The 16731-nt window shown below is 38.7% G+C and overlaps 1 protein-coding gene across 3 annotated transcripts in view; it reads right to left on the bottom strand.

Annotated features, from left to right (window-relative positions):
- Positions 1-16731, bottom strand: part of USP22 (ubiquitin specific peptidase 22) — an 89259-nt gene that overhangs the window by 60886 nt on the left and 11642 nt on the right. The gene's annotated exons all lie outside the window — the stretch shown is intronic.

Below are 16731 nucleotides of genomic sequence, written 5' to 3'. Positions count from 1 at the left end.
GAGAACAGAGAGGTTTTTAGCTACAAACTTGTAAGCCAAAGACCTCCTACCTTTCACAATCTGCAAAACATATCCACCACAAAGGTACAGGGGAAAAGATGGTCGAGGTAACACTAACAAGACAGTGGGAGGCTTGGGAGGTTAGAAGATCATAAGGAAGGTGTTGCCACCCTGTAGGTGTTCACAAGTAACTCAAAGAAGCAGATTCCTAAGGCAGTCTTAAAGCAAACACAAGTTATGGATCCCTGCAATGTTTGATCAGGTACAAATTCATAGCATTAGGAAAGTAAAAGCTTCCCAAACCAAATCTACTTTATTTCCCCATCTTTTAAAGTAAGTCTTTTGTGTAAAACAGATGTTTAGACACATCAGAAAAAAAAGAGAAACTCTAATATTCTAACATGTTATAATCATTACTGGAAGTTTTTGGTGGGAATGCTTCATTTTCCACCCCCTTCTTCAGAGACAACTTTATTCTCAGTCTGCACAGATTAAGGTGTTTGTCTACATATGCCTACCTAGAGAATACAGATTTATGTGGGAAATTCTGCCTCCATGCCCAAGTTTGCCACCATAACCTGCTTTGTTTCCCAGAAGCAGTGTTTGTGCTCCAGAAGTGTTACCTCAGCTCTGCCAAACTATTCCTTACAAGGTTTTGCTTCAGAGGACTTGAAAGAAGGTGAAAGCAACACTTGTGTAGAGCCTTAGGAATCTGTGACAGCTCCTGCAATAAAACTCTGCTTTCTTGAATCCTTAATCCCTTACAGACCCACAAACAAAAGTGAGGAGACTGATTTAAGGTTTGCAGTGTTCATTACCTTAATAGCAGACCAGGGGAAAGAAGAAAAAACAAACCCAAACCAAGGAAGTCAGAGACCTTAGACTGAATTTTTTTTTATATGATGTGCAAACGCCTTCATTGGGCCACTGATCAAGACACTGAAGCAAAGTTTAAACATTTCCTCACATATTCAGTGTTCCATACCTTAACATTCACATTTTAGGAACAGTCAATCCTCTCTGGGAATTTTTACCTATTCTATTCCCTTCGCTATGTTTAGATCACAGCCTGGACACAGAGTTTTATTTTTATTCTTATTCATTCATCTTGCAACCAATTCTCTCCCAGATCTAAAGCAGCCACAGCAGCTCATGGTGAGTGATGAACAGTGTGCTTCCCTTGGCCTATTTTTTGAAAGGAAAAAAGGACAGATAATCACAAAAGGCCATGAAACCAAGCACTGCTGAAGATGGAGGCCCTATGGCTATTCCAACAGTGGTGTTTCTTCTGCCCTGTGGGAGGACAGAGCCAGTATTAAAGCACAGCCAAGAGCATTTATTACTCCTGAGTACTCTGCACCTCAAGAGTAACAAAAATGGGTCAAATCTGCCTTACAATTCTGTCACTCCTTAGTCTGTATTTACTCCCAGATTCCTCATGCTGTGTTCCTGACACCAGTCTGTCACAAATCCATCAAACACCAGTACAGGGGCTGGGACATTTCAGAAATTTAAATAATTAAAACTTCAAAGCCATGTTCTTAGAGTTGAAGAGACAAAAAGAAGGAATTGATTCTACAGTTCTTCATGATATGGCATATAAATCACTCCTCCACAGGCTGATAGGATGATTCAGTTACTCTTGAGTCAGTGCACTGCTCTGACACATCAGCTTTAAATAATTTAAAAATCAACTTAAGTATTGTTCACTCACTTCCTGCAACCAAGTCTTAATTAGAAAGATTAGAAATGTCAATTTGGTCTTTAAAAGAACATGCCATCAATATTGTAAATTTTATTTTCAGACCCACTGAGGTCAGAGGTATCCATAAAGGTTTTATTTGTACAAGCAAAAACTGTGCACTAGTTACAGAATTTTTGAGTTTGGTAAGTGCTCAGAATATCACAGGTAACTTCATAAACTGGGTTATTCTAAATGTTTGTTTAGATAGCAGCAGAGCCAAAAAAAAAAGGCAGAGAGGAGATGTCTACACAGCTCTCCCAGACTGAACAGGACACTTGGCTCTGACCATCTGCTTGAAGTTTGAAGACAACAATATCACAATTTATAATTAAAGATGAAATGGCCTAAGCTGTTAAATAACATCACAGTTCTCAGATGGAGTGTAAATAAAAATATACCATTATGACCATGTGAGCAGCTTGCTGCTGATTCCAGTGAGTCCTACTTCTGTCTATAACTGAAAAAAATGTGGAAGAGAAAAAGGAAAGCACTGAACACGCTAGAAAGCAACTTGAGGAAACTTTTTCCCTTTTCATCTGATAGGGATTTCATGCATGGAAAATACACAAAATAAATACAACACCTATTTCTGAATTCACTCTGAAATGAAGTCATGTTGCTAAATGAGAACCATGTTATAGCCAAAGTCTGTCCAAGTTACAAAAACATGACTGTGGTTCAAGGGCTCTCATCAAGAGAAAAATGCAAGTCAATCTACAAATACATAACCCGGATGAAATTAATAATTATGTCTGGGGGCAAAACAGAGAACTGAGTAGGTACCATTAATTCTACATACAGATTTTTCTCCAGCTCTCCTTATTCTGGATGATGTGTCTTGTTTCAAGAGATGGATATTGAATCCCTGCAATTTTTTAAACTTCTTCCATTCTTTGTTTTACACAAAATTCTGCAACAGGTGCAAGGCTGAAATGAAACTTGGGAGAAAAAGAAGTGTTGTGCAATTTAAAAGACAGCATGAGCTAGAGGAAAAAATAGGAGGATGCTCTAAAAATGTAATTCTGCTTTTCCTGTAAATAGTCACAGTAGTAAAAAGTTGTATTTCAACAAGAACAAAGCAATTCTCTGGAATTCAAATGACTATGCTGAAATTGCTTCTTTGCTTCTCCTTTGGTAGGTCCCCTTCACCAGCATTTACAAACCTAAATGATTTCTCAAGTACTCTATAAGAGATGCAGTTAAGAGCCTATTGTGTTTTTAAACCATTTCAATAATGGACCTTATTCAAATTAAAACACATGTCCTTCTATAGTACGGTTCTGTTAACAGTGGGAAGTCTATTTGCCTTGTGAAAACACATAAGCTTCTTAAGGTTCAAATGCACGGCTCTTTCCCTGGATATATACATTGCATGGATACATTCTGTGTGTTGATTTTTATCTATTTCCTGCAATGCACCACTGCAGCAGCAAATTCCACATGAGAACAAGGGGCTTGCCAAGACCGCAGCAGTGTGTGCTCAGATCGAGTGCAAAATCTATTCCCTTCCCTCCCCATTCCCCCACGTCAGCAAATCGTGGAAATGTTTTTAAGTGTCCTATTAGGTAACATATTGATCTCTTCTGATCTCTGACTGGGGAAGCAATTCAAGGAATAAGCTGAACAGCCAAACCTGCCTGATGCTATGCAGAGTCTTATTAAACCCTGCCCAGGCTGCAGAGATTACTTTTTGCCCTGTGTAAAACTAAGGAATGGGATTCTTCCTATGAAAACAGGAATGCTCTTGGGAAGTTTGCCACAGTACTTCGATGGAAATACTCTAGACAGCATCCTTTCAGAAAGGAAAGAGAAAAAGAAACTTTGGGATCAAAGCCCTAACAACTCCTACAGGCTCATTTGGAAAAGCACACATATTCCAGCTATCTTTTCTTCAACTGCTCTAGGATAGCCATAAAAATACAGACACTTAATTAGCTCAGATCAAAGTCAGAGCAATTCTGCTGGTAGGAAAGATGGATGGATGATCCTACAACACAGATTCTCCATGGTGTGATTTCCTTGTGGGACAAATATGGCAAAAAAGACAAACAGTAGAAAATGAGCAGCAGTAGAATGATAGAGGGCATCTATTAGTGACTGGTGGATCTTTAAGGTCCCTTCCAAACCAAGTCACTCTGATTTTAAAAACCCCAAGGCCACACTGAATAGGGCACATCTATTGCTGATTTGTCAAAACTTGGTTCAGTTCTTATATATGACACATGTATGAAATGAGAAATTCTGCTTGTCTAGTTCCACTTATGATTTTATGAAGTCAGCATCTGAGTATTTACGTTCAGGAATACTCCAAGCCAACCTGCACGTTACTGCTGAGGAACAGCCAGAGAATGAAAGCAAATTCTCAATGTGCTTGCACAGAACATGTTTGATATCCAGTAAGATGAAGCTTACTGTTTCCTCACACCTCAATACAAAACTAATAATTCATGTTACTAGAGCTCAAGAAGAGGTCTTTCATTCACTATAAAACTTCTATGCAAATTTGCAAGCCTGAAGTTACAGAGGTAAGACAGAGGTAGTCAGAATTGCAAGTCACCCTTTAGAGGACAAGATTTAGACAGATGGATATTCTGAATTCTACAGGCAGGTCAGCACAGAAAAAACATTATTAAAGCAATATGAGCATAAAATATGTTTTGGAAGAGAAAAGGAGCTTAGATTTCTCACATTAAAACTGGTAAGATGAATGAAAGCATCTTCAGAAAGACAGCTGGGAAAGAAGCATTCTCATGACAGGGATTTACTCCTTAATCCATTTAAAGAGTTTGTAAATTGCTGCAGTACCACAATAATATAATAAACATTAATCACAAAGTATGTAGGAAGGTGGGCGATAGATTCTCAGCAAAGAGCTTCTGTCTTTTTCCACAGAGTGCACAGACAACTCTGTTCTAACACTTCGTGATGTATTTAGAACATTAACTTGTTTTGCAAAATATGTGCATTTTACCCTCCTCCCAAAGGAATGAACTGGGAGGAAGGTGCTGATAAACTGTGACTGCCTCTCAGGATCAGGGCACAGGGAATTCTACCTCCTGTGGTTAAGGAGGGCTCAGGGAAGGGGTGCTTCCCACACAGAGAAGTTTGGAATCACATATATGGAACCGAGAAGCAACAAAAATGTCATCCAGTGTGCCCCACTGGTATCAGGACTACTAAAGACACCACTTGGTTATTATGTATTTTAACCAGGTTTCAGTTATAGGAAGAGCTGTAGGATGACAACAACACAGAAGCAAGTTCTGGATTCTTTCCTCACTGCAGTTTGTTGACTACACCTGAAAAGATCTTCTGATTTTTTTTTTTCTCAGCAATATCCAAACACTCAACAACACTTTGTTTGTTTGTTTTCTTAATGTACCAATCATGAGTATTAAGTAAAAATCCATATATTTCCTTCTCACAGCTGCCTGGAGGCCATTAATAGATTAGTTATATATTAGTGTCATTGCTTAGTTCAGGCGACCTAAACTGACAAATTTCTGAATTGAGATTTTTTTTTTTAATGGAGCACACAGAAATTCATCCTGATATTTTGCACAGTCTCTTCTGTAAATTATAAAAGGAGTGCCACAAAGAAAAAAAAGTTAAGTCACATGAAGAAGTCTACCATTTTTAATAGTGCAAATGCAATTATCTGTGTCTTTCTGAGGCGTCATCCTCAGTAATTTTGACTCCAAAAATTGACTCCAGAATCATTCTGATAAGTCACAGTTTAATAAACATGAGGCAAACCTATAAGTGAATGGGGCCGACATCCAGGCCCTAAATCTGTCCGCTGACATTTGTGTAAAGGAAAAAAAAAAAAAAAAAAAAAGAGGTTTAGAGCTTCACTGCAATGCAATTCTTCAAAAAGCAGCAAAAAGAACCAGCAAAGAGATTCAAACCTTCACCCTGACCCAGCTGACAGAGCTGCCTACAAGGACCAGGAGAACATTTGTGTGCAGGTCAGATGACACTCACCCTCACAGCAATGGGAGAAGTTCCTGCTCATAGCAACTTTGAGCTATGTGAATTCACTGGAAGAAAAGAATCTGCCCTTATATCTGTGAGAATAAATATATAAACAAGGTTACAGAGATATTTTGTTGGTGGTGGTTTTATTATTGTTGTTATGGGTTTGTTTTGTTGGTTTTTTTTTTTAATTTCCAAGCAGCTGCTCCATCATATTAAAAAAGCTCCACTGAAACTAACAGCCAAGCATGAATTGGCCAGAGCTTTGTGTATTTGACTAGTACTATATGAAAAATGTTCATATTCAGCTAAAAGTCAGAACAAAACCATTATTTTCCACAAATTCATGGAGAACAAACTTCCACAACAATTCCAGTGTCACCGTTGTAGACTTACAAACAATGAATCATGAGTATTTTGAAACAGACTATTTCCTGTTTTACCTTCTAACATTTCTTCTGTTCATTCATAATTTGCATCAAATTGGAAAGATCTGGCTGAATTTCAGAGCGTTTGAACAGTTTTTTTCAACTCAAGGTAGCTGCAAGACTGCAGCAACCCTGAAAGTTAACCCATCAGGAGACTCCAGCAAAGTGCTACATGTTGATGACATTCATCATCACCTACAGCAAAAGATACCAAGATTTGACAAGAACATTTTGTGCTGACCAGCCAGGCCCCACTCTCTTCACTCATCTTCTGTATTTATGAGAGGAAGTGCTAAACCCTTAACTCAACGTAGACATTCCCTCCAACAAAGGCTGATCCCTTCAGCTCAGCCCCATTCACATCCCACCAGTATTATTTCCATATCTTCCTTTTTAGTAGGCTGCTTAGTTATATAATGCTGCCCATTGAAAGGAAAAATTAGTAAGATTATAGTGTTTGGTTTCATTTATGGACATTGTGCTTGGTTTGTCATTTAATGTAAAAAGTGTTAGTTTCATTTAAAAATTACTTAAGACAAAACAAATGCAGACTGCAGCAGCCAGCTGGGCTCAGTGGCTAGGAAAGCTTATTAGGCAAAGCACATGCTTTTAGCTGGAGCACACCTCTGCATTCCAAACAGAAATCCCAGCAGGACAGCAAGCTTTCGCAACACCACGATAAGAAAAGCAAGCAGAAAAACTCCCAGGCTGTTAATTACAGTGAAAGTCTATTTCATAATATCAACAGCAGATCTTTCTCCATATTTTCCTGTCTCTTTAAAAGACAGAACAAACCAAACCCAAGGCACTTCCACTCTTTGCCATTTGACTTGCCAGGTTTTACAGAGAAGCCTGTCTCACCTACCCTCTGCTGTCCCATGAAGGGGCTGGAAGGGCTGCAGAAGAAAGGGTCAAAATACAATTAAAAACTGCAGGAACTAAACCAAGCCTTCCTCCCTTGATGTAAAGCATGAAAACATAATGTAGGCATTATATAACCTGTCTGTGTAAACACCAGTTTGTTTCTGAATTGATTAGGTTCCATGAAATTCTAAAGCTTCTATTAAAATATGAAACATGGAAATGGAAGATGATATTTCAGTTGAAGTGCTACCCAGTCCTGGTGAGATAAAAATCCATCTGCCTTTATACTACCAAATACATCAAATCCTGTGTCTTCAGGAGTATGTGAAAAGTAAAAAAAAAAAAAAAAAACCAACAAAACAAACCAAACAAACAAACAACAACAACAAAAAAAAAAACCACCCCCCCAAACAAATCAGAAAGCAGGACACCTCCTTAATGCTGTACCCCATAAAAGACTCATCTTACAGAGCGACTGGGGAGTTCCAAGAACCATGTCTGGTAGCCAGTTCCAAACAGTTATTAGTGATCTTTCAAAAGGGCACAGCTTTAAACCTAAAAAATTGAAAATCTGAACTCTAAAAAAAATCCTAAAACTATTCCAGCTCCTGAAACTGTTCAGAGTTCTGCAGAACACGAACCATCAAGACAGAACACTTCAGACACAATGCCACCTCTTCATTCCACAGTGATCTTTCTGACAGTACTTCAGAACTCATCATGTGCCATTGCCTCACATTCTCACAAAATGCTCTTTAAACCAGAATACAAAAACTCAAGTTACAAGACAGCAAAGCAAAATGTTTCAAGATGTCAAAGACTATCTTGAACCTACATCCAAACCAAAAATGCTTATAAAGCTCAGTGACAAAGACCTGATTTTAAAAAGAAACACGAATGGGTTCAAATTCAGCAGTTTAACTCCTGCCCTTACATGAGCCAGGTCAGGGAAGTATTCAAGCACAACCCTCTCACCTTCCAGGTGATCTACAAGCACTTATGTCTGTGCCCTGTAAGCAAGAAAAAGTAACATGCTATGTAATACATAACATTTTCCACCTCTTTTTTTTTTTTTTTTTTTGTGAAGACATCAAGGTTTCTAGTAGAGATTTAATTTTCTCCACTGACAGAGAGCTAGAACTCTGATGTAAAAGACAATTTGCCTGTCAAAGTTAATAAATTAATCCAGTTGTTCTTTCATTAATCACACAGAAATTAAGGATGAAATTAAAAGATTCTCTAAGAGAGGGGAAATTTTTCAGAAACTTTACAGGCACGTTCAAGTGGTTTTCATCAGTCCTGCAAAACCATTCCCTGGCAGTTCTTCCTCAGTAATGAAGTAATTGAAATTAACATGCCAAAAGACTTAATCAGAGCAGGATTTCCTGACATCCCATTTCTGATAATCAAGTGATGGCAGTGGTAACTGATGAATGAAGCGAGGGGAAAGTGATACCTACCCATGTTTAACCCAAAACCTGCATTAAGACTTTCCAGTCCACCATTCCCAGGTAAAACTCATGGAGGAACCACTTATCAGATCTATTAATACTCCACATGACCCTTTGAACAAGTGTTTGCACAGCAAGTTCATCACTGCAGTTCTGCTAGACACAACACTTCAGTTGACAACACTAAAAAGCACCAAGGAGAAAAAAATCCACATAGTGGTCATGTCAGAACTGCTATGAAGGAAGAGAGAAAATAGAACTCCACTCAATGTGACAACTTCCTAGATCAAAACTATTTCAGAAAACTTTTCTTTCATTGGCTCTTGGGAAATTCTGCATTTTGGAAAGAACTAATCTTCGTTCTCAAATGAAAATACAATTTATGTACATATACACACACACACATACACATAATGTGTTAAGAATGTGTAACCATTGTGTAAGCATTCTACTTAGAAAAAGAAAACAGAATTTGAATCTTAATTTCCTGCAAAGATGGTTTCAGAACACAATTTATATACTCTTAACATTCAGCAAATACCAAGTACCAGGAGCACATTGCAATTTAAATTAAAAATAATACCTTAGCAGAAGAATTGTCTGTATAATGGGAAAATACATGGGGTTTTGGTAGAGGTTTTGATCTATTTACATCTACCTATATTAATGCCATGGATCTTCAGTAGCTCACATTGCATCCTTGGACAGAAGCAGATTCTGTAAGAGCTGAGACCTTTAAGAAGATAAAAACGCAGAAGGGGAAACCATAAGCCATCACTGGAACACATGCACCTGACAAATTAGGAGCACGTGGCATTTCAGGAATAACAGTGCCTGCAAAAGATGCTTGAAAGAAGAGAAGTCTGCTTATGCATTCCAGGTGATTGCCAGCAACTCCTCATGCACGTGGCACTGATTCATTCAGACACGACAGTCAGAACTACAGTTCTGTCACATTTGTCAAGCAGAAAAAGACATAACTTAGATTCTACCTGGCAATAGCAAATACTGAGCCCACAGCACGTCCATTAACACTAGTAATTAAGATAAGTAGCGTTTCATTTAGCAAAAGGGCATCTGTACAGCAAAGCTGCAGACAGCTTCAGAAAAAGAATTACTCAGATATAATTCAGAGTTTATTTTATCAGGTGAGTGTGAGGGTACTTGGCACACGTGGACTTTTGTGCAAAGCAGAACACAGAAAACTTCAGCTGTATAAATATAATAATCATGTGATTTAAATAACTTCTTTGGAAAGCAAAAATCATCTATCTGAAGACTCCCAACTAGAAAAAAGACACTAATTAAAATTGGAACACACATTGGTGAAACAAATTGCTTTTTAACTCCTATCGCAAACTAAATTTGTCTTCTAATCGGAGAATAAGACAACAAACACCAACAGCCAAACACATCCACAGAAATTACAAAAAAGGATAAAGGGAAAAAACATCATCCATATGGTCTAGCTCTGCTGCTCTGACAAAACACAGCAGACCTTGAAGCCTCTTAAATTGATCGTTAAATTAGTGAACCTGAGGCTGAAAAAGGCAGAGAAAGAACAGATTCTGTACTATACTGGATACCACACACCTTGAAGCATCTCCTATTACCATTCTCCACTTTTCCTGCCCAAGGTTAAGCAAATTACCAGTGACTATATGTGTGTGGGTTTTTAACATATATACACACACACACCAAAAATCCCTAATTAAACTTAAAAAAAAAAAAAACCCACTACAATGATTCCGTGCATTTGAAATGAAGGATTAAAACCTCAAAATTCAGACTGAGACTTTCAAAAGTTAACATCTGGAAATGCATTTATATGGGAGAAAAAAAAAAACCCAAACCCTGAGCTCCACCCAAGGACAACATCACAAAAATGAAATAAGTAAGTGTTCTTACAGGATTCCAAATACCAACACACATTTTCTCATCATACATTCTCTCATGATGTGAGATGAAGTTTAATAGGAGCCTCTTCTGAGACACTGGGATTGAAAGGAAGAAATTTCATAACCACTTACAATAATTATTGGCATTTTTATTAAAACAATAGATGAAGTCACAGTATTATTAACTCGGATATAACAGAGCAGTGACTGTTCAGTGGACCAGAACTCAGACACTGAATGCAGACTGACTGGAACAACCTGAGGAACATTTTTTTTCTTTTATGATTAAGACAATACCATGGAGAATGGTAAAACTTTACCACAATCAACTACTAAACCAGCCTTTGCATACATTTTTTGACTTTTTAAAATGAATTACTTATACAATGTGTACATATAAAACACCAAATCAACGTGAGATTGCCTGACAGATGAGACAATACAGTACAGAAATTTTAATGAGTCACAGACTTAAGAAAGAACCAGCCACACACTTCAAACACACAGACTGCTGGAAAAACTAATAAAATTAATGCTTTGTTTGTTGAATGTACATGAATTACAATTACAGTTTTATTGCTCTGTATTTGTTCAAATATACCTGCGTGTTCCTTTACACAAATCTATGCTTCAAAAAAATCAATGGAGTAATTAGAAACACTGTAGAGAATTAGTGCATTGAGTAACATTTCCATCATTTCTCCTAAGAAATGATTAACAGACATTAGATAGCATGAGCAGTGCTTTTGAGGGACTTAAGCATATACTAATTTGGTTCTCCAATTGAAGAGTTCTCATTTCCAACTGGCTTCCCATCAGCCAATATGTTCCTTCAAGACTCTCCAAGACTAAGGAGTATTGGTATAATCAAGGAATCTTACATGCTACTGCAGCACCAAGTGAAAGGGTTTTGCGTTTCAGACTGATAGAAAAAGTTTCCTTTGTTATGTGGTTTTAAATTTGAATTGTCAAAATATGCATTAAGAAAAAAAAAAAAAGGACAAAGAAGCAAAAGGTCCATCCACAGGAAAGAGCCATAACTTCCCTCTGAGCTGAGTCCACACTGTAATTTCTGCTGACTTTACGATGTCCTTCAGGGAAATCAAACTTGGCCAACAGTTTCTGTGCCAAGGCCTCATGTTAACAATTGTGTACAGAACACATTGCTGGGATGGGCAGAATCAGCTGTGCCACCAAACACCACCCTGACAGAATCAGCCTGAAATCCCATTTCTTCCCTGAGGTCTGGAGGGATCATTACCCCTGAACAGAACTCTGGGTTGTTCTACCACACTTGAGTAGGCAGTTGTTAGTGAATTCCCTGCCACATCCTCACTGCTCACTATTCAGGGGTTTCCTAAAAAACCAACACATTAAAAATACTCTTCCCTCATCATCCCCCCACCCAAAACAAAGAGGCTTTGACTCTAACTCTTCCACGTTCCCTCACTTTGTATGAGATGTTGTACAGGCTTCCATCTCCCATTATTTGCCATTTACTTACTTACCATACAGAAACGGAAAGCTTTGTTGTGATAGAAGGTAATTTTTTCTATCAAGCAGAAGACTGAATTCCAGAGAAGCCCAATAAGCCCATGTTCAGAGAGCAGCAAGGGCTCTGTGGGTCCTGCCTTCCCTTCTCAATTTCAGTTCTCTCCCTAAAGGACCGTGGATGGTCTGCTGGAATCCGCAGCTTCCCCTTAAGCAGGGAATCCATCTGATGCAATCTTATGAATTACCACATTGCATTCCAAGAGGGAAACATCATCACAAGGTAAGACTCCACAAGCTCTGCCCCAAAGCTGTAAATGACTGGGGTCTGAAATCAATCAGTTCAAGCAAACAGATCAACTTAACGCTTCTTTGTCTCCCAGCTGAGCAACTGAATTTGGGAGAAGGGAACAGCTCAAACAGCAGTCTCACTGGGAAAGAGGGAAGTTATGTATTTATCATTTGCTTTCCTTCTTCTCCATATCACACAAACCTTAACAGTTTTCAGAAACTTTAAATTATTTATTGCCCTGAACATGCTAACAAATCTTCTTTGGCAGATGAGACATTTTTACACATTCTTCCATGGATCTAGCCTGTCCCAGCTTCCAAAACTCGGACAGACTTACCAACACTTAAGGAAAACATTAGCTGATATACAGCAGCTCATCAAAGCTCCAAATCCCTCACCAAAGTTAACATAACAGCAGACATTTGTGTGTGTTTGGCATTGCTAAAAAGAAAAAAAACAGGACATTGTATTTGCTATTAAAAATAACCACAGTGCAATCTGAATGTTGGTAAGAACAGAGAACTCATCTGTCAATTTGTTCTAAACAAATTCCTGTTCCTGCACTCAAGGAAACAGTACCAGGAATAAATTCAACATCTATAGTGCACAGATTGAGCCTCAATCCAACATTTGAGTGTGGCAGTGGAGGCCAGAAACAGAACAAGGAACTCAACCTTTCTCCCCTCAGCTCCCAAGAGCTGTGCAGGCTACCCCAGCAACAGGAACTGTCTGGGCTCTTAAAGCCCCTGTACGTGGGAAAATGAAAGGCTGATACATACACAAACCACAACAGCAGGATAGGGCGGGATAAGGGGAAACATAGGAATGAGGGAGAAAGTGAATTATAAAGTCTTTCATCTGAACAAAAGCCAGAACTTCCTTGGCATATTGCACTTGAAAAACCAGTTAAGAGCTCGAAGCAAAACCAAGGGATTCTTCAGGAGAGTATTACAATTGCAAATCACCAGTAATCTCACACAGATTAGAGCAAAAATATTCCATGAGAGCCAGTACAGCTTTCTAGTCCTGATCTCTTGCTTTGTCTCTATACTTAAAAACATGGGTAGTGTTTTGGGGACAAATACATGGCCTTTGTGCTTAACAGCAGGATTAAAAAAGCATTTGAGAGCATTGAGGCCTCGGGCCTTCTTAGAGTACCTTAAATTGCTGAAAAGCTCTCCCTGCCAAGCAGAGAGGTGATTTGCTCAGGTCTAAGAAGCCCTTCCTAGTTCTGATTTTCAGGGCAGTGTTTCCTGTGATCTAGAAGTGCAAAGAACTGTAGCACAAGGAATGAAAAGCAGGGGAGCTCTGCATGACACACAATGTGTGGGTAATAATAAACTCTCCAACACTGCATTTTCACCTGGATCTTGTCCCATGGGAACACATTCATAATAATGCAATTTCTATGGCACCTTCTCTTAAAACACAAGAGAGGATAAAATTATTGGTGACACAATGCCCAGCCACTGGATGAGATTTATGCTGGAAATACATTGGGAAAAGTGTATTTCTTTCTGACTAAACAGTCAGTAAATCTCACCTCCCTGGTAATCAGACACCACCATGCCCAAAATGTAATGGATACCTTGGGAAAAAACCTACATAACTTGCATTTTTCTACAGCACATATATAAGAGCAAATGTTAAGTTGTTACAGGGGACTCAAATCCTGTACCAAAAACCCACTTATTTTCCTCTTCAGGGCTCTACATCTCAGCTATAACTAAACCAAAAATCATCTTTGGCCAGTGCCGAGATATGATGATATCCAGAGTTCACAAAGGTTCTCCTGCGTTTGAAAGATCCTAAGGACACAGATGGCAAAGGCTCCAGTTCTTCAGAATTGAGCCAACCTAGTCACTAGTTCTTAAAGAAAACACAAAATTTCCACAGCACCCAACTATGGCAGAGAACACAACAAACAGCAGGGGAGAGACTGTTAATTTCCTTTTAAAATTCCCCTCATCCTACCTTAAAAGCTTTCCTTCCTTTTTATCCTGAACACAAACCAGAACTTCCCTACATGAAAAACCAGAAAAATTAGCCACAATCAGAAGTTCATCCACGTCTTTACTAGTGTTACACAGGAATGTGTTTCAGTGTATAATAGTTTTTCCTCCCTGAAGTCAGAAGAGCCATAAAAAGGGGGGAGGGGAGGTTGATTGCACGAGTTCTGCAGCATCTGGCTATGCAATAAGACTCTTGAAATAATTTTCTCTAGTGTAGCATATAGCCAACAAATCTGGCAAGAAGCAACTTTCAGCATGTGTTGCTGTGACAGCAATGAATTATCACCCCAGTCTGCAGCAAGATTAACACTTACAACCTTGGCATGAGGAACAGTCTGCTCAGACTCTGTGTCAGGAGTAGTGCTCCATACTTAGGCTCGAAAGGGTGGGCTCACGTTAAAAAATTAGGAGCACAGAAATGTAGACATTTGTCTAAACTGTAAACAAACAGATAATTTCTAGGGAAAAAGGCAGTGTACAGCCAGAGAAGTAGGAACACGAAGGAAAACTCATGGTATGGAAGAAAAAAGAATAAATTAAAAAGTAGCCATTGAAAACAGGGTGCTGTCTGTTGTAGAGAATGTGCTTCAAAGAACAGATACAGAACAAAAATCAGGAAACAATGCACCAGATTCCTCCTGCTTAAGAGAAAAAAATTGAATTAACCAGTCAAACCAAGCTGATGTGAAATAAGTCACACTGAAAGCTTGGTGTGACCACTGAGTCCAACTCAGGACATCACAAAGTCTTTCAGATCTTGTGTGCTCTGCAGCAGAACTCACCATTACCTGTGAGTTAAGGGCAGGTTCAAAACCAGCTTTGGCCTCGCTAGAAGGTCAGAGAGGAAATTACAACAAAAACTATCTCTGCTAAGAAGTAGATTCCTGGTCATCCATTCCACTTTTCCACCTAATAAACCACAAAGAAACCTGGAACCAAAGCTCCTTACTACAAGTTCTTAAAGCAAAACCTGCAGAAGAAGTGAAGGACAAAGCTGAGTGGAATCTCCTTCCTGTTTGAACACACACCACACTTAAACCTTCTTCGGCTCTGTAGAATTGACAGAACTAAAGCATGACTTCTGCCCTCTGATATGGTTTGCTAATTTTTTTTTCAATAAACAGTTTGGAAATTCCACCAATCATCAATTTCAATTCTAATGCAATCTCTTTGCTTCATGAACCAGAAGAAAAGTACATTAATGCTGGTAAGAGTTGATTTCACATATTATGTGTTCTACTTTCAAGACCTTAACTTGAAGGAAATACTTTAAGCAGTTAAGCAGTGTGAGCTGAAACATATGAATTGGTGAGGTTAAGGGATTCAGCACTGAGGAAGAGCAGGACAAAAGGATTTCATATCTTGAAAGAAAACTAATTCACTAACTATTAGTAGTAGCTGGATATAAAAGTATTTAAAGTGACAGGAACAGTCTTGCAGGCATCACACTCAGCAAGGGTTTACATAGAGCAGAGCTTTCTTTCTGCATGACAAAAGGAAAATTTCACAATTTCCTTGAAAAGCTTTATTTCTGATACCTGTAAGTAGATATAAGACACCTGCAAAAGAGAGAATTAAGAGAACAGTACATGTTAAGAATTTTGTTAAGGAAGCGATTACAAGTCATTTACTACCTTGCTAGGAAATGAACTCCAATTCCCTGTGATTTGAAGCTTCTCCAAGGAAAAAGGTACCAAAAATATTGTGTAGCAAAGAGGAGCACACACTGAGTAGAAACAGTTCCTGCAAATGAAGGTCACTTTGAAAAAATCTACTTTGTAAAGAAACCAGGGAAATGCATCTAAAGCCTTTAAATTATTTCTCACCATACATTTCTTCCCACTGCTTCATTACCTCAAGCTGGTGTGTCCTTCAGGATAGACTCAGCCTTAAATCACTTGCCTTACTAATACAAGACTGAATGATCACTCCCAAATCTGTGTCATATCCTAAGAGATCACAAAAACACTATCATTCTTTCTTCAAGAGCAGAGATAAATACTATTTAGGCTGGAATATGGTAACTACTACTTTCTGTGGTCCATTCTCATTGTACTTCACTCCTCTAGCACAATCATCAGGGCAAGGGAGCTACAAGGCACATCCTTCCTTCCCTATTCCCACTCACGTCCAGTTCTGGAGATTGACAGGGAGAGTTGACTCCAAATATATTGTTCTTCTGGTAAGTCCTTTGTACATTCTATCAATTTGGGTTTATTACCTTACTTAAATCAGACACTCAAAGTATCTGCCCAAAATAGTCTCATGTGCCTCAGCTCAGGGGGGTTTTCAGCTGCAGTTCTGCATGGTGGGTTATACCAACTACCTGTGCAGCAAATGCCACCACAGTAAAATCCAGGCCTGGCAGCTATTTTGGGTTCCTGGATTAGAAGTGTGAGCTGCATTAATGGGTCAATAAGAACAAAGCCTTCTGGGTCAAGAGAGTGAAGAAACACTGGGTAAGTTGGTGTATCTCAGCTCCTTCACAGAACAAATAGCTGTTTGAGCAGCTACCAGGGAATTGGATTCTTCGAAGAGTTTCACCCATTTATTGTCCTCATCTCCACAAGATGGGA

The sequence above is a fragment of the Vidua chalybeata genome, chromosome 16 (assembly GCF_026979565.1).
Source record: "Vidua chalybeata isolate OUT-0048 chromosome 16, bVidCha1 merged haplotype, whole genome shotgun sequence".
Classification (NCBI taxonomy): Eukaryota; Metazoa; Chordata; class Aves; order Passeriformes; family Viduidae; genus Vidua; species Vidua chalybeata.
This window is presented reverse-complemented; position numbering and strand designations above follow the sequence as displayed.